Here is a 24,846-nt window from a genome sequence, read left to right on the forward strand (position 1 = left end):
GAATGTCATATTGCTATTCTTCATTGACATTCTGCATGAAGATCTGACAGCTCATTGCCTCATTTGGATTTTTCTGCTACACCTTAAATGGCAAATGAGTGATATCATTGCTGAAACATGAATTTAGACAATTATTCATGTTAATAACCTTATTCAGAATGTCATGCAACCACTCAAACTCTCTCGTTAGAAGACCTTTAATGCTGACTGCCAACAATACAAGCAAGCAATTCCTAATGAAGAGTGACAAATCTGCGGTGAACTTACTGCCCATATAAATCTGCCATTACCCATTGGATTTCTTGCAGTTGCAACTCCTTGTGCTGCCAATTTAAATAAAAATGCAAAGCAGTCATGAAGCATCCGTACTAACTTAATTGTTCAATAATGCACAACAAAACTGTAATTTTTCACCTCAGCATGGTTGTTCCCAGAGGTTGTTGTAACAATCAGACACAACTGCTACAATAATTGTTTGGATGATACATGACAGATCCATCATTTAACTTTACACAGCTTTCAGAGCCTTGTATGTGTAGTTTTGTTTATTTTACGATACTTATTTTTCTTAAAATCAGAATGAGTAATGCATTCATAGAAAATTCTGAATACCCATTTTAAGGGCATTTCGGGATGGGCATTAAATGCTGGCCTTGCCAGCGACGCCCACATCCTATGAATGAATTTTTTTTTTTTAATTCATAAAAAATGAATCACATTATTTCATTGGTTATTAAGCAAGGACTAGATCAAATGATAGTTGTATTGGTTCTATGATGGAACGCAAAATCTCAGTTGATTAAAACATGAGCGAATTATGTAAATCAGCTTTGTCCCCTACTCCAAAAACCACAGTACAGAACCTATTTAATGATGAGGTAAAATTAGGCATTACTATCTCAAGACCCATTTACCCCCCATTAAAGTAAAACAGACTGGGCTATTATTCTGGTACAATCATAATGCCAGGTGTGATTAAATTATGGCAATATCATCCAAAGTATTAGACCAGCAAGCAGACAGAAAACAAGCAGTCTAAACAAGTCATATTAATCAGTTATGGAGGTGGAAATAGGCAGTCTTTGCAATGGAGATGATATGGTGTTGGAAACTCATTCGGGTCAAATAGGGCTTCAAGGTTGCGAACAGTCTAGTTCAGCTTTAGACAATGGCCGTGGAGGTGGATGAAATCGGTGGTGAGGGAACGGAGGTTGGGTGGGAGAGCCGAAGACAATGGCTTTGGTCTTCCCAATGTTTAATTGGAGGAAATTGTAGCTCATTCAGGACTGGATGTTGGACAAGCAGGCTGACAACACAGGGCCAGTGGATGGATTGAGAGATAGTGGTGAGGTAGAGCTGGGTGTCAAGATACATGCCGAGCCTACCATCAAGTCTTTGGAAGGTGTCACCGAGCCACAGCATGTAGATGAGGCATAGAAGACGGCCAAGGACAGATCTTTGGGGGACTCCAGAGCCACTGCAGGAGATTGTCTGGCTACAGTTGGATAGTGGAACTATGTGAGGGCTGTCCCACTCAGCTGGACGACAGAGAAGAGGCGTTGGAGGAGGATAGCGTGGTCAACTATGTTAAAGACTGCGAGAGGTTGAGAAGACAAAGAGATTTTGTTTAAAAAAAGTTTAACAGTTATAATTTTTGCGATGATAGCAGTAATAGGGTTTTAAGCCTTTACTGATATGGGGAACCTGTACTACTTCTTCCTCTCCCATCTATTATACCTCTACTTTCTCCCACAGTGGGGCTGAAGTCCAGGCCTGATGGGTGACAGCCAGTGAATTCCAGAACTGGAAGAAAGCCTTGGAGACAGGGAGTAGAGTCAGTTAGAGGATTAACCAAGGAAGGGAAGAATGGGAAATTATCATGGATGTTGAATCAGAATGTAATTTTAGTAAAATGTGATTGGTGGTTTCTTGAACAATCAGAAATCAGATTACAGACATGGTCCCAAAACTTGGCTCACCTCTGGTAACATCATCCTGGAATCTGATTGTTTGAAGGCAACAACAGATCCACTAGCCTTACTTCAGTTTCATGTAAAATAATGGAAACAATTATGAGGAGCAAAACTGTATAAAAATAATCTAGTAAGGAGCAGCCAATATAGTTTCAGAAGGGAAAGGTCCAGTCTGACAAATCACCTAGACTTTGTTGAGGAATTGACAAACTGAGTGGACTGTAGAAATCCCCAAGATTTGATGTACCTAGACTTCCGACATCTGACATAGTTCCATGTGAAAGACTGCTAATTCAATTCAAAGCTGTGGGGATTCAGGTTAAATCTTGGGAATGGATAAGAAACTGGCTGATGGATGGGAAAGAAAAGTAAATAAGGGTGCTATGACAATTAAATACGAGTAAGAAATATTATTCTGTCTCTGTACAAAGCCTTCGACAGGCCTCATGTGGTATACTGTTTGCACTTCTGGTATTCTCATATATTGGGTGATAGAGGTCCTGGAAAAGGTTCAGAGGAAGGCCACTTGATTGATACCCAGTTTCAAATCACTAAATTAACACAATAGGCGTATAGAGCTGGTATTTTCTACTCTAGAAAACCATATTGACTTTGAGGAGATTTCATTGAGGCCTTTAAAATAGTGAAAAATTAGCCTTAGTCCATGTGGCTAGGCCATTGAAGCTAGATAGGTTAGAGGGGACCAGGAAACACGCGTATGTTATATGAGCATAGAAATAGGTTAAATGTTAGGTGGTGCTTCTTTTTCAGTGATTCCGCGACCTCTAGGAAAAGTTACCAGCATGTGGACTCACTGCAATCGTTCAAAAGGGAGTTGGCTGGTTCCTGAGTATGGTAAACGTAACTGCATATAAAAGGTAGGTGAGTACTGAGGAATTTATCTCCCAGTCACCTAGGTCTCCTGGAATTTATTTTATTGCTTTTGGCAGCAGAGAGGAATTTCCCAGAGTTTTTTCTGTTATTTTGCCTATTCTAGGAGATTGTGGCTAATGGGCGAGTTAGATAGAAGCAATGGTGTGCAGAAGTTACACCATGACAGCACAAGTCAGGCCTGATGGAACAGCTGGTCTTTATCTGTCTTCTGTGTAAAGTACTGCAAATAGGAAGGAAACATGGGCAACAAATGTACTCCATGAAGTTTAAGCAAGAGGGGGGAGGAAATTGGACTGGGATTTGCTTATGCCAGGCCTCCATTCCTTTCTTTTTATATTTTAAAGTAACAGCCACTTCTCGAGTTCACCCCCTTCTGTACAGACATCACAGACAGAGGCAGGGCTGGTGGCCTGACATTTTCCATCAGAATTTTTGCTAGTTTCACCTCATTTGCCCCTTCTTCATGAAGCAGGAGTACTTGCTTGTCAGGACCAGCTCCTGGTGAAAGTGGGGCCACAAATATTAGCAGAGGCTGTTATCCCTTTGGCAAATTCAAATGGCTTCAGAAAGTTTTTTTTTTTTTTTAAAAAGATCTTTAGTCAGCACAGAAGCCCTATTTCTGCTCTGAAAAAGTGTTGCACCCATATCCCTTCCCGACTGCTGCCCCAATTAAAATCATAGAATAGTGCAGCACAGAAGGAGACCAGTGGGTCCATCGAGTCTGCGCCGACTCTTTCGAAGAACAATCCAGTTAGTTCCACGCCCCTGCCCTTTCCCCACATCCCTGCAATTTTTTTTCTCCTTCAAGTATTGTACACAAATTATACAGATACCCACCAAAAATATGCTAATGTCCCTGACCTCAGTATTTGGAATAGTTGGGGCATATCCAAGGAGCAAATGGAGGTTTCATTCTATCCCAGATCAAAATCAAATCAAATCAACTTTTATTGTCATTGTTAGTGCACAAGTGCAGTACAACGAAATGTAGGCTTGCGGCTCCCGAGAGTGTACATTTGGATTAAGACATTTAAACATTCAACATACATTTGGCTTGTAGTATATTAACATAAATATACTACAAGCCATCAGGAGGTTTCCATGGGAATTTTTAGGCTCAGATTACAAGTTTCCAATGATCGGTAGATGAGAGGGGGAAAGAGGAATAATTGAAGACATATATTTCACTGATGTATGAGCTACAATTTTCTGTCCATCACAGGGAGACAACTAGATTATTTACAAATAAAGCATGAAGGAACATAGTTGTGGATTAGGCCTTCAAAGCTTCAACCATTGCAGACAAAAATCACTTGAAACTTTGACTTCCATTTTGGATCAAAATTGTAGTTGCAGTAGATGCAAGTTGTGACTGGTAGCTACTGAATCAATTACAGCTCGGCAGCATGTGATTTATAGTGCCTGGCTACTGATCAATCTCTCAAGACCAGAAGAGAGCTTAAATACACATGCAAAGCTCTGCTCCCAGCCATCACATTTTAGATGTAATGAGAGCAAGAGCAGGAATGTCTGCATTCTCAAGAACGTTTAAAATATCTCTCGGTAAGTTTATAAATCCCCAGGAGGTCCATGGCTTCTCTCCAACCGGGCATTTTTAAACTATGTTCAACACCGCACTGGAGTTACACTGTCACTTTTTAACCATTACGAAGCTGATATGAAACAAAAGCAGCAGTAAATCTGCACCATAAAAATCATTACTTGGGAAAGTAAAATAAGGATCAGGAGAAACCAGATTGTTGGAGCTGGAGGAAGTGAAAAATGGCAGTAATGAAAAGTAAAATTATGGCTGGGGGGAACTATGATCAAGTCCAGAAGTGAGGGGCCAGGGCTGCAAGATGTGAAAGTGGGCTGTAATACAGCTTCAAGACAAATCCAAATGGAACGAAGCTTTGTTACAGTCACATTGCAATATAATAGCAAGGGCTAATGTAGCAGTGTCTCACAGTTTTCCATCACTGGAGACTGACAGATCCCAAAGCACTGAAATGCCTTTACCTTCTATATTTAGGGTATTTTTTTCAAATGGCAACTGAACCATTTTTCACCGATTATGTTATCGATTTTAGTCACAGAGCATTTGACAATATAATGTAATGCTCTGCAACTAAACTGAAGGTAGCAGTGCCAGTAAAACATACCCGTAACCCACAGTGCATCTTGTAGATGGTATACACTGCAGCCATGGTGCGCCGGTGGTGGAGGGAGTGAATGTTTAAGATGGTGGATGGGATGCCAATCAAGCGGGTTGCTTTGTCCTAGATGGTGTCGAGCTTCTCACGTGTTGTTGGAGCTGCACTCATTAAGGCAAGTGGAGAGTATTCCATCACACCCCTGACTTGTGTCTTGTAGATGGTGGAAAGGATTTGGGGAGTCAGGAGGTGAGTCACTTGCTGCAGAATACCCAGCCTCTGGCCTGCTCTTGTAGCCACAGTATTTATATGGCTGGTCCAGTTAAGTTTTTGGTTAACGGTGATCCCCAGCATATTGTTGGTGGGGGAATTAGACAATGGTAATACTGTTGAATGTCATGGGGAGGTGATTAGATTATCTCTTGTTGGAGATGGTCAATGCTGGGCACTTTGTGTGGCGCGAATGTTATTTGCCACTTGTCAGACCAAGCCTGAATGTTGTTCAGGTCTTGATGCACGCAGGCATGGACTGCTTCGTTATCTGAGGAGTTGCGAATGGAAATAAACACTATGCAATCAGCAACGAACATCCCCACTTCTGACCTTATGTTGGGGGAAGGTCATTGATGAAGCAGCTGAAGATGGTTGGGCCTAGGACACTGCCCTGAAGAATTCCTGCAGTGATATCCTGGGGCTGTGATGATTGGCCTCCAATAACCACAACATACCTTTGTGCTCGGTATGACTCCAGTCAGTAGATAGTTTTCCCCGATTCCCATTGACTTCAGTTTTACTAGGGCTCCTTGATGCCACACTCGATCAAATACTGCCGTGATGTCAAGGGCAGTCACTCTCACCTCACCTCTGTAATTCAGCCCTCTTGTCCATGCTTGGACCAAGACTGTAATGAGGTCTGACGCCGAGTGGTCCTGGCAGACCCCAAACTGAGCATCGACGAGCAGGTTATTGGTGATTAAATGCCGCTTGATAGCACTGTCGACGACCCCTTCCATCACTTTGCTGATGATTGAGTAGACTGATGGGGCAGTAATTGGCTGGATTGGATTTGTCCTGCTTTTTGTGGACAGGACACATACATGGGCAATTTTCCACTTTGTCAAGTAGATGCCAGTGTTGTAGCTGTACTGGAACAGCTTGGCTGGAGGCACGGCTAGTTCTGGAGCACAAGTCTTCAGCACTACAGCCGGATGTTGTCGGGGCCCATAGCCTTTGCTGTATCCAGTGCACTCAGCAGTTTCTCAATATAAGAACATAAGAATTAGGAGCAGGAGTAGGCCATACGGCCCTTCGAGACTGCTTTGCCATTCAATAAGATCATGGCTGATCTTCGACCTCAACTCCACTTTCCCATCCGATCCCCATATTCTTCGATTCCAAAAATCTATCCATCTCAGCCTTGAATATACTCAACGATTCAGCATCCACAGCCCTTTGGGGTTGAGAATTCCAAAGATTCACAACCCTCAGTGAAGAAATTCCTCTTCATCTCAGTCTTAAATGGCCAACCCCTTATCCTGAGACTATGCCCCCTAGCTCTAGACTCTCCAGCCAGGGGAAACAACATCTCAGCATCTACCCTGTCAATCCCCCTCAAAATCTTATGGGGGAGAAATTCGGTATCGCCCCATTTGGGGCATAAGTATCAGCTGGGCGCAAAATTTTGCGCCCGGCGCAAATTATCGCCACCTACTGCTAAATTGGCCTCCTTCGCCCCAGGAGGGGCTTGGAGCGCTAAAACAGGCGCTGCACGACTGTCTTAAGGTGTTAAGCCGGAGGAGCGAGGTGCTACCTCAGAGGGCGGGCGCAACGCAGGTGCGGCCAGTTAGCGATTGCACAGACACGCTGGCGCCGGTCAGCTCTTAAAGGGGAGGGTCAATCTTGAATTGCAGCCACACCCTGCGCATTGGAGCCCTGAATCTCGGCCTGGACAGACCCGTTGCCACATACTTAAGCCAAGGACCATGGAGGGGGCCAGGGAGCGAGAGCAGCGGTTCAGCGAGGGGGCCTTAGAGGCGCTGGTTGGCGCGGTGGAGCACAGGCGATCTCTCCTGTACCCGGACAGTGGCAGGAGGCCGCTGCCCAGCGACTATCGAAAAGCTTGGAGGGAGGTGGCTCACAGAGTGACCTCCAGCAGCATGGTGCCTAGCACCCCTGTGCAATGCAGGGAGAAGTTCAACGACCTCACTCGGGTCGTCAGGGTGAGTGCCCTTTTCAGAATCCTCTTCATCCCTGCATCTCGACCTCACTTTATGGCCAAAGGGTCCTGAAAGCCCCAATGCCCAGCCCTCATCCAACACCTATGGCCCTTTCAAGAAACTCACACGCACACTCAGCACACTAAGGGCTATTTGACCATGGGAGGCATTGCAGCCAAGATCAGGGCTGCACACTGTACTCAGAGCCCATCCTTTCTCTTGCAGGGCAAGCTGGCGCATAATAGGAGGCAGCAGCAACGGACCGGGGGAGGCCGGCCGGCCTCACCTTCAAGCCCTGACCGATCTGGAGCAGCGAGTCCAACGGATTATGGCAGGCCGGATGATTGGCCCCGTTGCCACTGGAGATGCCGACCCTGTTATGCACAGCAATGGTAAGGTCATCACCTTTTTGACCTCTCTCCTTCCACTTGTTCCTCACACCAGCATCCTTTGCCACTTTCGAGCCAAATCAGTACATTGCAGCACTCATGCCTCCCTTGCTGCCACCCTGTCCTCACGCTAAAGCCACTCTTGTACCTCCCTGCTTTCAGATGCTGATTCACCAGGTGAGGAGGCAGGCCCTCAAGCTGCCACTGTGAGTGATTCTGAAGGCGGCAACGAGGAGGAAGCTGGACCATCAGTGCCACCCTCAACCGAGGCAGCCCATGGCCATAATGGGGACACGTCTTCCCTGGAGGGGAGCAGGGGGGAATGGTCTGAGGAGGGTGAAGCTCCGGGGCCCAGCGGGCTGCAGCAACGCGAGGGGGGTAGGGAAGCTCGGCGGCCTTCTCCCCAGAGGGAGAGTCTGGCCTCGAGTCCTGCTACAGTGAGCGCAGAAGAGGTGCGGCTCCTCGCTGAAATGAGCGCCCAGGCGGAGCACAGGCACACTGAGCTCATGGCTGCAGTGGCAAGGATGCCAGATTCCATTGAGTCACTGGCAAGGAGTGTCCAAGACTTCGGTGCAGCACAGGCAAGGATTGTCCAGGACGTCGGCACAGCACAGGCGGCTGCCACGCAATTGTTAAGTGCTGCAATGCAGTCAGTGGCTGGTCTCATGCAGACGCAGATTGAGGCCACACGAGCTCTGACTGCTGCCACCCTCGCTGGATCGGGCAGGATTCCCCGGGGCCCTCACCGCGCCGCAGCAGGCCAGCAATCTGTGCTTCAGCAGATCGCTCCGCATGCTGCAGTGCTGCCCCGTGGGAGTGCCAGTGTGTCGGCCGAACAGGGAGTTGCTATCCTCTCTCAGGATGACAGCATTCCTGCTGCCAGCACTGTCACTTCTCCACTGCAGCTGCCACTACCTGTAGGACAGACTGCTGCCGCCCATGCAGAGTTGGAGCAGTCAGCAGCTGGGCCCTCCAGGCCCAGAGCTGGTCCAGGCCGTCCCTAAAGGGCATCTGCAGTCTCAATTTCTGACACTCAGCAGCCTTCCCCCAGCCTTGCTGCAGCCACTGGGGTCCCATTACGGAGGAGCTGCAGGGTGGGAAGGGGCCAAACTCGCAAGCGAAGCAGATCACCCTCGAAGGGCAAAAAGTAGGAGGTGTGGCAAAATGTTGTTAATTGTTTTATTGAAGGCCGAGGATCGTGGTCATATTTTTGTTACTGTTTTGGTCATTGTCTCCAGGTTGTGAGAGCCAGTTATGTGACTGACTTTTTTTGGGGGGTTTCTTTCTATTACTTTGTCATGCAGGAAGGGTACACAGTTTGTTAAATAAAGAAGTGTCTTTATTCAGAATGTGCATGTTTGCTCTTTGAACTAATTGTTGCCTTGACCGGCTTAGGGGTTGCGGCACGGTTCCATTCAGGTTCTTTTAATGGCAGAAGCCATTCCCTCAGAGGGGGCCTAGAAGTGACTTGCTATAAGCCGCTGACGGACGGCCCTTGCACTTTGTGCCTCCCTCCCGTCTTGGTGCTGCTGCTCCTCCTCCTCCGCTGGTGCTCCAATGTCTGGTGGCATTGGCTGAGTCCTGAGGATTGCCAGGTTATGCAGCATACAACAACGAAGTGGGAGACTCGCTCAAGTGAGTACTGAAGGGCTCCTCCAGAATGGTCCAGACAGCGGAACCGTTGCTTGAGCACGCAGATTGTGTGCTCAACGATGTTCCTGGTAGCTTGATGGCTCTCATTGTATCGTTCTTCAGCAGGGGTGCTGGGCAAACGGAGCGGGGTCATCAGCCAGGTGCACAGAGGATAGCCCTTGTCCCCGAGAAGCCAACCTCCTGGGTGAGCTGGGGCCTCGAAAAGGTCTGCCACAGAAGTCTGGCGCAGGATGAAGGTGTCGTGGCTGCTGCCTAGAAAGCAGGCATTGACAGCGAGTATCAGCTGTCTGTGGTCACAGACCAACTGGATGTTCAACAAATGGAACCCCTTTCGGTTGTGGAAATCCTCGGCATTCTCTTGCGACGCCCGCAAAGCCACATGCATGCAGTCAATGGCGCCCTGCACCATGGGGGAGCCCGCTATTCTTGCAAAGACCATTGCGTGCTCTTGCTGCTTGTCCAGGGTCATGGGGAAGGAGATGTACTGTTGTCTCCTTTTAAAGAGGGCATTCGTGACTTGATGGATGCAGCAATGCACCGCGAACTGGGAGGTATTGGCAATGTCCCCAGTAGCGGATTGAAAGGAGCCGGTGGCATAGAAGTTGAGAGCCACTGTTACCTTCACTGCCACCGACAGAGACGTCCTGCTCCTCAGTTGAGGCTGCAGATCTGGCTGAAGCAGGTGGCAGAGCTCAGTGACCACCTCCTTGCTGAATCGCAGCCTTCGAAAACACTGCTCCTCAGACATATTGATGTACGAGAACTGTTGGCGGAAAACCCTGGGAGCGTAAGGTCTCGTGTACCGACGCCTGTTGGCCCTCTCAATGTAATGGAGAAGCATGACGTTCCCATCCATTGCAGCCCCCATAGTATGTGGCCACTCAAAGTTATGCCAGTGAAAAAGCAAAGCAACTACAAAGTTCTGGTCAGAAGCCAAAAGTACCTCAGCGAGCACTGACTCAATGCAGAAATCTCTCTCCCTTTGTCTCTCTGCAAATCTCTCTCTCTCTCTCTCTCTCTCTCTCTCTCACACAGGAGTGGTCCAAAAATGGCTACCACAAAGAAGCCAGGAAGAGCCCCCTTTAAATAGTGCCCCTCCAGCCCCACAGCGACTGGGAACCGTTCCAGTCAACCTGTCGTTGGGAGCGACAAGTGGAAAGGAGGGGGACGCCACTGAATTTCCGGTCCGGGGCGCCCCAAGGGCGTTGCACTCTGAAATGACGTCAGGATCTGCGTGCGCAGCTGAGCGGGCGTTGCGGTTTAGCACCGCCGCTAAATGTCCGCTCAATTTCGCGAGAGGCGCAGGTATTGCCGCACCCGGGCGCTAGCTGGTTTGCGCCCCACTTAGCGCCCTAAGGCGCTAACGGGTGGCGCAGCCAACTGAATTTCTCCCCCTATGTTTCAATAATATCGCCTCACATTCTTCTAAACTCGAGAGTATAGGCTCAATCTACTCAATCTCTCCTCATAGGACAACCTTCTCATAGAATCATAGAAAGTTACAGCATGGAAGGAGGCCATTTCGGCCCATCACGTCCGCGCTGGCCAACAAAAAGCTATCCAGCCTAATCCCACTTCCTAGCTCTTGGTCCGTAGCCCTGCAGGTTAGAGCATCCCAAGTGCACATCCAAGTGCTTTTTAAATGTGGTTAGGGTTCCTGCCTCTACCACCCTCTTCTCATCCCATGTGTCAGCCGTGATGGAGTTGGTAGCACCCTCGCCTCTGAGTCAGAAGGATGTGGGTTCAAGTCCCACTCCAGAGACTTGAGCGCAAAAATCTAGGCTGACACTCCAGTGCAGTAATGTCAGAGGTGTCGTCTTTCGAATGAGACGTTAAACCGAGGCCTCATCTGCTCTCCCAGGTGGATGTAAAAGATCCCATGGCACTATTTCGAAGAAGAGCAGGGGAGTTATCCCCAGTGTCCTGACCAATATTTATCACTCAATCAACGTAACAAAAATGGATTATCTGGTCATTATCACATTGCTGTTTGTGAGAGGTTGCTGTGCGCAAATTGGCTGCCGCGTTTCCTACATTACAACAGTGATTTCATTGGCTGCACACGCTTTGGGCTGTCCGGTGGTTGTGAAAGGCGCTGTATAAATGCAAGTCTGTCCTTCTTTTCTTTATGGATCAATCTAGTGAACCTTTGTTGCTCCAACTCTAAGGCAAGAATGTCCTTCCTCAGAGAGGGAGACCAAAATTGTGCACAGTACTCCAGGTATGGTCTCACCAAAGCCCTGTACAATTTTAGTAAGACTTACTTACTCTTGTACTCCAACCCCCTTGCAATAAAGGCCAACATGCCATTTGCCTTCCTAATTGCTTGCTGTACCTGCATGCTAACTTTGTGTTTCCTGTACGAGGACATCTAAATCTCTCTGTACACTAATATTTAATAGTTTCTCACCATTTAAACAATATTCGGTTTTTCTATTCTTCCTACCAAAGTGAATAACCTCACATTTCCCCACATTATACTCCATCTGCCACTTTATTGCCTGCTCAATCTGTCTCTATTCCTTTGCAGGCTCTCTGTGTCCTCTTCACAGCTTACTTTCCCACCTAATTTTGTATCATCAGCAAACTTAGATGAAGGGACCGAGTGCAATGTATCCAAGTCATTAATATAGATTGTAAATAGCTGAGGCTCAAGCACTGATCCTTGCGGCACCCCACTAGTTACAGCCTGCCAACCGGAAAATGACCCATTTATCCCTTCTCTCTGTTTTCTGTCTGTTAACCAATCCACTATTCATGCTAATATATTACCCCCAACCCCTTGAGCCCTTATCTTGTGTCGCAACCTTTTATGTGGCACCTTATCGAATGCCCTTTGGAAATTCAAATATACTACATCCACTGGTTCCCCTTTATCTACCCTGCTAGTTACATCCTCAAAAAACGCTAATAAATGTCAAACACGATTTCCCTTTCATAAAACCAAGTTGACTTTGCCTAATCATATTATGATATTCTAAGTACCCTGTTACCACTTCCTTAATAATGGATTCCAGCATTTTCCCGATGACTGATGTCAGGCTAACTGGCCTGTAAGTACCCTGTTTTCTCTCTCCCTCCTTTCTTGAATAGTGGGGTTACATTTGCTACCTTCTAATCCGCTGGGACTGTTCTAGAATCTAGGGAATTTTGGAAGATCACAACCAATGCATCCACTATCTCTGCAGCCACATCTTTTAGAACCCTAGGATGTAGGCCATCAGGTCCTGGGGATGTCAGCTTTTAGTCCCATTAGTTTCTCAATTACTTTTTCTCTACTGATAATTACTTTCAAGTTCCTCACCCTCATTAGCCCCTTGGTTCCCCACTATTTTTGGTATGCAATAGTATATCATGTGGAGTGAATCGAATTGGCTGAAAATTGGCTTCTGTGATGGTGGGGACCTCAGGAGAAGGCAGAGATGGATCATCCACTCAGCACTTCTAGCTCAAAATGGTTGCAAACACTTCAGCCTTGTCTTTTGCACTCATATGCTTGGCTCCGCCATCATTGAGGATGGGGATGTTCATGGAGCCTCCTCCTCCTGTTAGTTGTTTAATTGTCCACCACCATTGATGACTGGATGTGGCAGGACTTTGGTTGGCAGCATTTGTTGGTTGTGGGATCGCTTAGCTCTGTCTGTAGCATGCTGCTTCCGTTGTTTAGCATGCATGTAGTCCAGTGTTGTAGCTTCACCAGGTTGGCACCTCAATTTTAGGTACACCTGGTGCTGCTCCTGACATGCTCTTCTACTCTCCTCACTGAACCAGGGTTGGTCCCCTGGCTTGTTGGTAATGGTAGAGTGAGGGTTATGCCAGGCCATGAGGTTACAGATTGTGGTGGAATACAATTCTGCTGCTGCCGATGGCCCACAGCGCCTCATGGATGTCCAGTTGTAGTGCACTGAAAGCATTGCTCAACATTGATGAATATGAAAATGGCTTAAGCTATATTAATATTTGAGGAGGTCTTAAATGCTTACTGAAAACATCAATATGGCATCAACTTGCTCTGTTGTAACTGTGGTTTACCACAGATGAATGTCTGGCTATATATCCTTTTTAAACATACAATTACTGTACTTCTATTCTAGCTTTTTAAATGTCTAACTTATTCCTACTCTATCCTGCTTAATGTACAACTTATTCCAAGTCTATCCTTTTTAATGTATATAACTTATTTCTATTTCATCTTTAATGCAGAACATGTTTATTTGAATTGTTAAAAAAATGTTGCAGCTGTGACACCTAGTAGCAAACTCCTGTTCACGTACCAAGTATCTTTCATTGATATATGACACAGACCACTTATCCAGTTTTTTCCATGTGATAATGTAGGTTACAGTAGTATGTTCTTCACTATGTCTGTAATAATAATCCGCTCTAGCAACCCCTTAAGGCACAGATCAATAAAAGTCACAGCAATGTCATTATTTTGTTAATTCCATCCCATGTTTTTACTCTCATACAGCCCCAGTAGCTCGAAGAAAACCTTGGACCAGGCCTCCATAGCTAATGGCTCTGTGCCGAGGCTGAGAAGCTTATGCATAGGGTAAGGGGATAACCTCAGAGCTAGTCAGTCTCCACACACTCCTCCAAACTGAGATATCTATCAGCAATCTGACAATCTTCTTCCAGGAATCATTTAAGTAAACACTGGAACTCCCACACAGTGGAAACAGCAGTTAGTCAACTGTACATAATTGCATCCCACATAATGCGAATACCACCCTCAGTCAGCTTCTCTTCAGGTCTTTTTTTCCCCAAAGACAATCTCATTAAAATAGAATTTTAAGGTTTGTTGCCTTTGCTTTTGTGGTGTATGTAACCTGTTCCACCTTGAGAACTTAAGCCTGTTCCACCTTAAGAGATGTACTACTTTCGCTGGCTGCTGTATACGTAATACCGGTGGTGACCACACCGGTATATAAGCACTGTGCATTAATATTGTATTCAGTATAGTCCCGACCTCCAACCAGTAAAGACCTGTTGAGTTTACTCTTGTAGTCTGTGTAGTAATTATCACTATAACACACAGACTTAACAGTGGCGACGAGTCCGATTCTTACCCTGCGGCAGTTATTTCCACGGCGGCTTCGTCCACAGACAGGACGTCGAAGAGAGGTTTCCACCCTCATCATCCTACTGGAAGACACGTCGAGCGGCAGGCATCGAGAAACCGGAGTGCAGAAGACATCCTGACCTCGAAGCCTCCATCAGCGACTGTCAGCTTTCTTCTTTTCTACCTCGGTGGTGGGTAAGCCGGGCAGCGACGCGACAGAAAGTCAACCGCGTTGGCTGTACAGACGGGGCTGGGAAGACGGAGGAATAAGGGCGGTGAGATCGATCGCGACCGGAGATAAGGGCCGGGCCGCTTTCGAGCGAGAGGCGCAGCGCGGGGACATCGATCGCGACCGGAGATAAGGGCCGCATTCGGGCTAAAAGGCGCAGCGTCTGGGGAAACTGAACGCGCGAGAGCCGCGGTGAAGCGGAGACAGCGTCGGGGGACGGTTGAAGACCGCCAAGCGCGGGAAAACCGCCATTTTGTGGGCGGAGGACGACGACAAGAGCGGGAAGCCGCCACCTTGGATAACATAAAAATACAATAAATTGCAACGATGCCTAAACATGGGAACATTAATACCTTTGATAGTGACATCGAAGATTGGGCCATGTATGTAGAACACATACAAAATTATTGTAAGGCAAATAAAATTCCTGATGCAGATAAAGCACTAACATTATTAAATTTAATGGGTGCGAAGACATACGGGCAATTGAAACACCTGTTATCACCAGATGAACCGGCGGATAAGACGTTCAATGAGATTGTTACTGTCCTGAAAGATCATCTAAACCCCACGCCGCTGATGCTAGCAGAACGATTTAAATTTTACGACAGAAGGCAGCTGCAGAATGAAAGCAATGCTGAATATTTGATGGAATTACGTAAGCTAGCAAAATATTGTCAGTTTGGAACGGGACTGACAGAGGCACTACGAGATAAATTTGTGTGTGGTTTATTTAAACAGGATACACAAAAGCGACTGCTCGAGGAGAATGAGCTGACGCTTGAGAAGGCGGTCACTATGGCAGCAGCACACGAAGCCGCAGCGAGAGGCACGGCAGTAATGCAGCTACGGTCACCGGAACTCGGTACAAACAAATTGGGTTTGAGTTCTGTCAAATGTTATCGTTGTGGAAAGACAACGCACGATCAGAACCAGTGTTGGTTTAAAAACCAAGAATGCAGAACGTGTGGCAGGCTTGGCCACATAGCTAAAGTATGCCGGTCAGGAAAGAAGACCAGCAACAAAAAGTCACCGCAAGGAAAATACGCAACGGTACACAAGGTGACAAAGAACAGTTTGACCGAACAGAAGTCAGATTCAGACCCAGACCCTAGCAGTAATGAACTGGATAGCTTAAGAGTACACAACGTTGGTAAGGATGCAGATCTCCAGACAATTTGGGTCACTCTTCAGATAGCAGGAGTCCAAGTAAAAATGGAATTGGACACTGGATCGGCATTGACGGTCATGAATAAGAAAGATTACAGAAGGTTATTCCAACATATTCCCCTACAGGATACGGAGATTATATTGAAAACATACACGGGGCAAAGAGTGTACCCCATCGGAAAAAGAGAGGTAGAAGTGGTCCACAAGGGCGAAGAAAGCCAAGTAATGGACTTATATGTGCTACCTGAAGGAGGTCCACCACTACTAGGACGGGAGTGGATTAGGAAAATGAGTATGGACTGGCACTCCTTGAAGGCACTAACGGTAGATTCCGGGGAAACAGATGTCAAACCTAAACGATTGTCCAGAATATTGGATGATGCTAAAGAGGTGTTCCAGCAGGGACTGGGAACACAGAGGAATTACGGCAAACATCAAGATTGATGAACATGCAGAACCAAAATTTTTTAAAGCCAGACCGGTACCCTATGCAATACAACCTACTGTTGAAGCGGAACTGGAAGCACTAGAACGTTCAGGTGTACTGTCTAAGGTAGATTGGAGTGAGTGGGCTACGCCCATTGTTCCCGTTATGAAACGTCCTGCGAGCAACAAGCCAGGAGATCCAGGGAAGGTTCGCATCTGTGGAGACTTCAAAATCACCGTTAATCCGGTGCTTCACACGGTGCAATATCCGCTTCCACGGATTGAGGATATTTTCGCTTCATTGTCTGGCGGGAAACACTTCACCAAGATAGACCCGGCGCAGGCGTACTTGCAGATGGAGGTTGAGGAAGAGTCACGCCAATACCTCACGATCAACACGCATCGAGGGTTGTACCGGTACAATAGGCTGGTTTTTGGAGTGGCATCGGCTCCAGCAATTTGGCAGAGGGCCATGGAGCAGGTATTACAGGGAATTCCAGGCACACAATGTTACCTGGACGATATTCTGATTACAGGTGATGGTGATGAACAACATCTCGCAAACTTGGAACTGGTGCTCAACAGACTGAAAGAGTATGGACTTAGAGTAAATCGGCAGAAATGTGAGTTCTTCCAGAAGCAGATCTCGTACTGTGGCCATGTCATTGACCGGGAGGGGCTTCATAAGTCTCCTGACAAGATTGAGGCAGTTGTAAAGGGCTCCCGCTCCGGAGAATGTCTCAGTTGAGGTCGTTTCTAGGATTAATTAACTATTACCATAAATTTCTGCCAAATCTATCCACGGTACTGCACCCGTTAAACGCTCTTTTACAGAAAGGGGTACCATGGGAATGGGGCGAAAACTGTAAGAAGGCATTTCGCAAAAGCAAAGAATTGATCACCTCAGAGGAAGTGTTGGCTCACTTCAACCCGACACTGCCTATTCGGTTGGCTTGTGATGCTTCTCCATATGGTATTGGGGCAGTACTCTCACACAAGTTGCCAAGTGGCACGGAAAGGCCAGTCGCGTTTGCATCCAGATCATTGACCTCCGCTGAGCGCAACTATGCGCAGATCGATAGGGAGGCTCTTAGCCTTGTATGGGGAGTGAAGAAGTTTAATCATTACCTGCAGGGCCAAAAATTCACACTTCTGACAGACCATCAACCGTTGGTATCCATTTTTAACCCTAAGAAGGGTGTTTCGGTGATGACAGCGCAGCGTCTCCAGAGATGGTCTCTTTTCCTAGGGGCACATCAATATCAAATAGAATTCAAAGGTACGAAACAGCATGGCAATGCTGATGGGCTGTCGCGCCTGCCACTACCTGAAGAAGACACGACGAAAGTTGACCCTGTTGAGTTATTTCATTCGACCATCATCGAGTGTTTACCAGTCACCAATGCAAGTATTGAAAGAGAAACCAGGAATGACCCAACACTGTCCAGAGTCTACGAGGTGACAGTGAAAGGATGGCCAACACGGGGTGATCCTCTGTTACCGGCATTTTCGGCAAGGCGAGACCAGCTGTCCGTCTGCCATGGTACCTTGATGTACAGGACAAGAGTGATTATTCCTCCCAAGTTAAGGGAAAGAGTTTTAAACGAACTGCATGAAGGTCATCTGGGGGGGAGTTAAAATGAAAAGTCTTGCTAGGGCTTATGTATGGTGGCCGGGTATTGACCAACAGATTGAGGAGTTAACGAAAAGCTGCGCCGGGTGCCAAAAAGTGCAAAATGCACCTCCGATAGCACCGCTACACCCATGGGAATGGCCTTCAGCCCCATGGCAACGCGTACACATTGACTTTGCTGGTCCATTCATGGACTCCATGTTCCTAATCGCGGTGGACGCACATTCCAAATGGCCAGAAGTCATCAAGATGAATACCACTACTTCAGAAAAGACAATTGCGGTGTTACGAACAATATTCGCAAGGAACGGATTGCCAGAACAGATCTGTTCGGACAACGGACCACAGTTTGTATCGGAAGAATTCCGACAATTCTTAAAGAAGAATGGAGTAAAACATTATACCTCTGCCCCATATCATCCGGCGACAAACGGGTTGGCTGAAAGATTTGTCCAGACAATTCAAAAAGGCAATTAAGGCCATGAACGATGATCAGATTCCGCTGCAACACAAGGTCGACAAGTTCCTGATGTCATATCGAAACGCCGATCATGCAGTGACTAACCAAAGTCCTGCCATGATGTTTTATAACAGGAGGTTGCGGTCCAAGTTGGACTTGTTAAAACCAAATGTGCGGAGGGAAGTGGAAAACAAACAGTTTTGGCATATTAACAACAAGACCACTCGAACTTTCGACGTAGGACAACCAGTGTTGGCAAGGGGCTATGGAAACGAAAAATGGCAGTCTGGAACAATTCGGGCCAGACAAGGACCTCTGATGTACACAGTAGATATTGGTCATAATGTGATAAGGCGTCATGCGGATCAACTGGTAGAGTCGAGAGCAAGGGTCGAACCCATGGTTGTGACAGAGACAACTGTGGAAGACGTTAATGAACCTGAGGCATCTACCTCGGCAGGGAATGTACTTGCTGATGATGACACCCAATACATTGGAAACCAAATAGAGGAGGCACCTCAACAACAAGAATCAGAGACTACTGAGAGGCGTTATCCAAGCCGCATCAGAAAGCCTCCTGAGAGACTGAACCTTTGAACTGCTATACCTGAAGTTATATATGTTATGTTATGTTAAATGGGGATTTGACTGTTAAGCTAAAAAGGGAGGATTGTGGTGTATGTAACCTGTTCCACCTTAAGAGAACTTAAGCCTGTTCCACCTTAAGAGATGTACTACTTTCTCTGGCTGCTGTATACGTAATACCGGTGGTGACCACACCGGTATATAAGCACTGTGTATTAATATTGTATTCAGTATAGTCCCGACCTCCAACCAGTAAAGACCTGTTGAATTTACTCTTGTAGTCGGTGTAGTAATTATCACTATAACACACAGACTTAACAGCTTTGACTTTTTTTGGCCAGTGTACCCAGAGAACATATTATAATCCTCTTTTATAAATTTAATGTCTAGTTCATTTGCTAAAGAGTTCTGTTGTCAGGTTCTTACTCATAATATTCCTTTGCCATCATCATCCTTAAAAAGGAAAAACAATCTAATGCCCTATCCACCAGTTTCAGATGAAATTTATATTCCAGCAGCTTGATTAAGAACAAAGAGTGCAGCAATATTGTAGCCACAGAGCTCATTTCAGTATGTATAGTGTCCATTCACAGTTGGTTGGATCTTACTTATACAGTCTGGTTATGAATCAGATGGTTGGATCCAGGACAGAGCGCCAGGTAAGCGAGCAGGAGTGCCCACAATCACAATACATTTAAATAAGAATGTCATCAACCCTCAGCAGAGATACTAGCCATGAAAAAATTCAGAGTTCAACAGACCCTAAATTATTAAATAATCAGTAATGTGCCTTTTATGTTAATAACATTGCTCTATTGATTTTTATGGTTATGAAATTGGTCAATTAATTGAAGCTGAAATGTCACATTTATTGTAATTACTACAGTGGAACTGCTTCAACATAATGTTTGCAGAGACTGCCAGTATTTTTGTAACAGCTGGCTAAACACATGTGTCATTTCTTTATTAATGTATTGAATTGTGGACCCATTTATGCAGCAGTTAGTGATTCAATCCAATTTGCTTTTCATTTCACACCACTGCAGAAACTTCAGTCCAACTGTGCTTTGAAGTCAGCAATTTGACTAGGTAGTCTCACATCACTTGAGCTCGAGACAAACTTTGCTTTGTACGAATACAGGACAGTACAGAGCCAGCAGTGTAACTCAGTGCTGTTGGTCCAATTTATTCTAAAGCAAATATTGGTGTCAACCTACAGTAGTACCTGCTATGTAAAGGTGCCATTAGCGAAGCCTCCAATCAGCTTTGGGGTGAATTGCTGCTGCATGAAACTTATTTCAACCACAGGTTTCATCGTTCAGAAACAAATAATAAACTGTATTCATACTGGACCTGAAGATTATTGGGGTTACTGGGACTGAAGATGGAAATAGTCACACTCCATTGGCTCAAAACACTTCTTGGGGAAGAGGTAAAATGTTGAATTTGTTGCCTTAAAGGCAAGGTAAGCTTGTGGGAATATTTCTTTTTACAATTCTATTTGTTCAGCTAAAGTACAGTATTTCTAAAATATTTATTCTGATACTCGAGATCATATTGGCTATTTTTGCTTTGTTTTCACTACAAACATTACTTTCAGAATATCTTAGGAACATCCTTATGTGATCTTTAAAAGACATCATGGAGCTATACTGCAAGCAATTAACCTTGCAGCCAATTCAAATCCAGGTCAAGAAGTTAAAGAAAATCTTCCAGCACTAATCAGAGATGAGGTACTGTGCCACATAGGAGAAAATGTGGCAAATCTGATTCGACAGGGTTAACTTTGCCAGATGCTTTTGAACCAGGAGAGAGGTTGGTACTTGAACTCAATTTGAACCATGCATAGAAAAGAATTGCCGAGCAATTGGGTCATGCAGCGCCTGTTGTTCAAGATGCTAAATGGCCTCCTAGATTTCCAATATGGCGGGCGTGAAGCACACACTCAGTACGAGCTGAAAGTGTGCCGCCTGCCACATTGGTATAGGCAACTGTGTTGGAGTCAGGAGCGCACGTCTTGTATTATTTAAGGAGCTGAATACGTTATGTAAATGAGGATCCCGAGGTTCTTGCAGGACCAATTTTCGAGTTTGGTATGGCTCTGTGCATGAATCACCAGCTGCCGAACTCGCCCAGCAACACACAGCGCGAACCGCAGGAAGGACCTCTCACCGGTGTTATTTAATGGGATCATGCGGTGCTTACAGGTTAGTTGCTGGTTTGTGGCATGCTGTCACCAGCAACAGCATCATGAAAATAATTGGTGTGCTGAAGCAATGCTTCCACTGCCTGACCATTCCAGAGGAGCTTTGCAGTGCAACCGAGTTGCTATCCAGATTTGTCAACATCTGCTGCATGCTCCACAACTTTGCCATCATGAGCGACCAGCCCTTACCACCATTTGGGCTGCAACAATTATAGGAGGAGCAGGAAGAGGAGGACGACGTGAGGTCGCACCCACCAGTGTCCCCATCTGCCAGAGCCCTGAGAAACCAGCTCATCAAGGAGTGTTTCACTTAAATCATCCCTCCCATCCCTAATACACCAACAGTCCCACTATCCTTACTATCACCATCCGATTGCCTTCCTCAGTCCAGACTTTTGAGTCTTACCCTCAACTTGTGCCCTAGAACTAGCCGCGCCTCTAGCCAAGCTGTTCCAGTACAGCTACAACACTGGCATCTATCCAACAATGTGGAAAACTGCCCAGGAATGTCCGGTTCACAAAAAGCAGGACAAATCCAATCCGGCCAATTACCACCCCATCAGTCTACTCTCAATCATCAGCAAAGTGATGGAAGGTGTCATCGACAGTGCTATTAAGCAGCACTTACTCACCAATAACCTACTCACTGATGCTAGTTTGGGTTCCCCCAAGACCACTCTGCTCCCGACCTCATTACAGCCTTAGTCCAAACATGGACAAAGGAGCTGAATTCCAGAGGTGAGGTGAGAGTGACTGCCCTTGACATCAAGGTAGCATTTGACCGAGTGTGGCATCAAGGAGCCCGAGTAAAACTGAAGTCAATGGGAATCAGGGGGAAAACTCTCCACTGGCTGGAGTCATAACTAGCACAAAGGAAGATGGTTGTGGTGATTGAAGGTCAATCATCACAGCCCCAGGAGTTCCTCAGGTCAGTGTCCTAGGCCCAACCATCTTCAGCTGCTTCCTCAATGACCTTCCCTCCAACATAAGGTCAGAAATGGGGATGTTCGCTGATGACTGCACAGTGTTCAGTGCCATTCACAACTCCTCAGATAATGAAGCAGTCCATGCCCGCATGCAACAAGACCTGGACGACGTTCAGGCTTGGGCCAATAAGTGGCAGGTAACATTTGCACCACAGAAGTGCCAGGCAATGACTATCTCCAACAAGCGAGAGTCTAACCACCTCCCCTTGACATTCAATGGCATTACCATCACCGAATCCCCCACCATCAACATCCTGGGGGTCACCATTGACCACAAACCTAACTGGACTAGCCACATAAATACTGTGGCAACAAGAACAGGTCAGAGGCTAGGTATTGTGCAGCGAGTGTCTCGCTTCCTGACTCCCCAAAGCCTTTCTACCATCTACAAGGCACAAGTATGGAGTGTGATGGAATACTCTCCACTTGCCTGGATGAGTGCAGCTGCAACGACACTCAAGAAGCTCGACACCATACAGGACAAAGCAGCCCATTTGATTGGCACCCCATCCACCACCTTAAACATTCACTCCCTCTACCACCAGCATACCGTGGCTGCAGTGTGTGCCATCTACAAGATGCACAGCAGCAACTTGCCAAGGCTTCTTCGGCAACACCTCCCAAACCCGCGACCTCTACCACCTAGAAGGACACGGGCAGCAGGCGCATGGGAACACCACCACCTCCACATTCCCCTCCAAGACACACACCATCCTGACTTAGAAGTATATCGCTGATCCTTCATCATCGCTGGGTCAAAATCCTGGAACTCTCTCCCTAACAGCACTGTGGGAGTACCTTCAACCACACGGACTGCAGCGGTTCAAGAAGGCAGCTCACCATCACCTTCTCAAGGGCAATTAGGGATGGGCAATAAAGGCTGACCTTGCCAGCAACGCCCACATCCCCCAAACGAATAAAAAAAACTACAAAAAGTATAATGTGGATAAATGCGAGGCTATCCACTTTGGTGGCAAAAACAGGAAGACAGATTATCTGAACGGCAATAGATTGGGAAAAGGGGAAGTGCAACGAGACCTGGTTGTATATGTGCACCAATCGCTGAAGGTAAGCATGCAAGTGCAGCGGGTGGTTAAGGCGGCAAATGGTATGTTGGCCTTCATAGCGAGAGGATTCGAGTACAGGAGCAAGGATGTCTTGCTGCAGTTGTACAGGGCCTTGGTGAGACCACACCTTGAGTAGTGTGTGCAGCTTTGGTCGCCTTATCTGAGGAAGGATGTTCTTGCCATGGAGGGAGTGCAGCGAAGATTCACCAGACTGATACCTGGGATGGCAGGAATGACGTACGAGGAGAGATTGGGTTGATTAGGCTTATATTCGCTAGAGTTTAGAAGAATGAGAAGGGATCTCATTGAAACTTATAAAATTCTAACAGGACTAGGCAGACTAGATGCAGGAAGGATGTTCCCGATGGCGGGGGAGTCCAGAACCAGGGGTCACAGTCTAAGGATAAGGGGTAAGCCATTTAGGACAGAGATGAGGAGGAATTTCTTCACCCAGAGAGTGGTGAACCTGTGGAATTCTCTACCACAGAAGGCAGTTGAGGCCAACTTATTAAATATATTCAAGAAGGAGTTAGATATATTTCTTAAGGCTAAAGGGATATGGGGAGGAAGCAGGGACAGGGTACTGAATTTGGATGATCAGCCATGATCTCATTAAATGGCAGAACAGGCTCGAGGGGCCGAATGGTCTACTCCTACCTTCTATGTTTCTATGTAAGAGAAACACCAACACACCAAATCCAGAGAAAAAAAGTTTCTCAAACAAATACTGTCAAGTATTAACAAAACACAAATCATCCTTGTTCATCCTTTTAGTACCTATCTTGTGTGCTCGTTTTCCTATCCTAGTGCTCCAACAAAGTGTTTCACCAGTGGCTACAGCTTGGGAGGTGAAAGGCTGCTAAACTTCTATTGAAGACACTTCAGATGGATGTGGAGGATGATCTCAACCAGCTCAGCACCTTGAGGGCCCAGTTGCAGGCTGTGGCATCTCAACGTGAACTGTCTTGCCAGCTGGCTTTGTGGCATTAACAAGGGCACTGGCAGAGTGGGTGGCAGGGGGAGCAGGCATACAGTCACCCCAAGGGACGGCAGCAAGTACCCCTCCCACGGATCCAAGACCACTCTCCTATGGCTCTGCTGGAAAACACAGGACAGGGATGACATGACGCTCTGCAAGTCCTCATCAACAGTAGCCCCCAAAGTCAAGACGACAGCCTTCTGAGCTTGCATGGCAGCTGTGAAGGCCGTCAGGAGAGGTTCCATGACGTTGCGGGTGGGCGGGCACTGTGGTGTTAATGGAGCTGACTACTCGGTGAATGTTGAACAGAATGCTCTCCATGCTCTGCAAAGCCTCAAGACATGTTGGAGCTGGGCTCTTCCGTGTTCTGCAATATTGTACGCAAGCGCACTGGCAGGGCATCCAGCGCACCTAGCATTTAATGGTATATGCCAATCAGCTTTCTTCGGTAGCCTGGCCCCTCAAAGTAAGCATCTGAGTCCTCTGCAGCAAAACTAGTATGTGATCACATCCTATCCCGTGTCCCAGCTCCTGCACACTTGTGCCCGATGATTTACCTGCTCTAACCTAAACCCTGAAGTACACGTGGTGCCAAAATCTGAGCTGATGTTTTTAGGGTGAGATTGAGTGATGGTGCATCTTCTAGAAGGTTGGCAGAGGGGCTGCCACATCTTCAGTGACTGAAAAGAAATAGAGGGACAAGGGTTAGCTTGTGATGTGAAGGGGAGAGGGAGAGGTTGGCAAAAGCTTCCTGAGCTTGCCAAG

General features: G+C 46.6%; 1 protein-coding gene across 1 annotated transcript in view; it reads right to left on the reverse strand.

The window, feature by feature from the left end:
• The window catches only part of LOC147108174 (protein unc-13 homolog A-like), a 470,724-nt gene that overhangs the window by 180,855 nt on the left and 265,023 nt on the right, over window positions 1-24,846 (reverse strand). The gene's annotated exons all lie outside the window — the stretch shown is intronic.

Source organism: Somniosus microcephalus, chromosome 13 (assembly GCF_052327205.1).
Source record: "Somniosus microcephalus isolate GS21.2 chromosome 13, FLI_Smic_1.0, whole genome shotgun sequence".
NCBI lineage: Eukaryota > Metazoa > Chordata > Chondrichthyes > Squaliformes > Somniosidae > Somniosus > Somniosus microcephalus.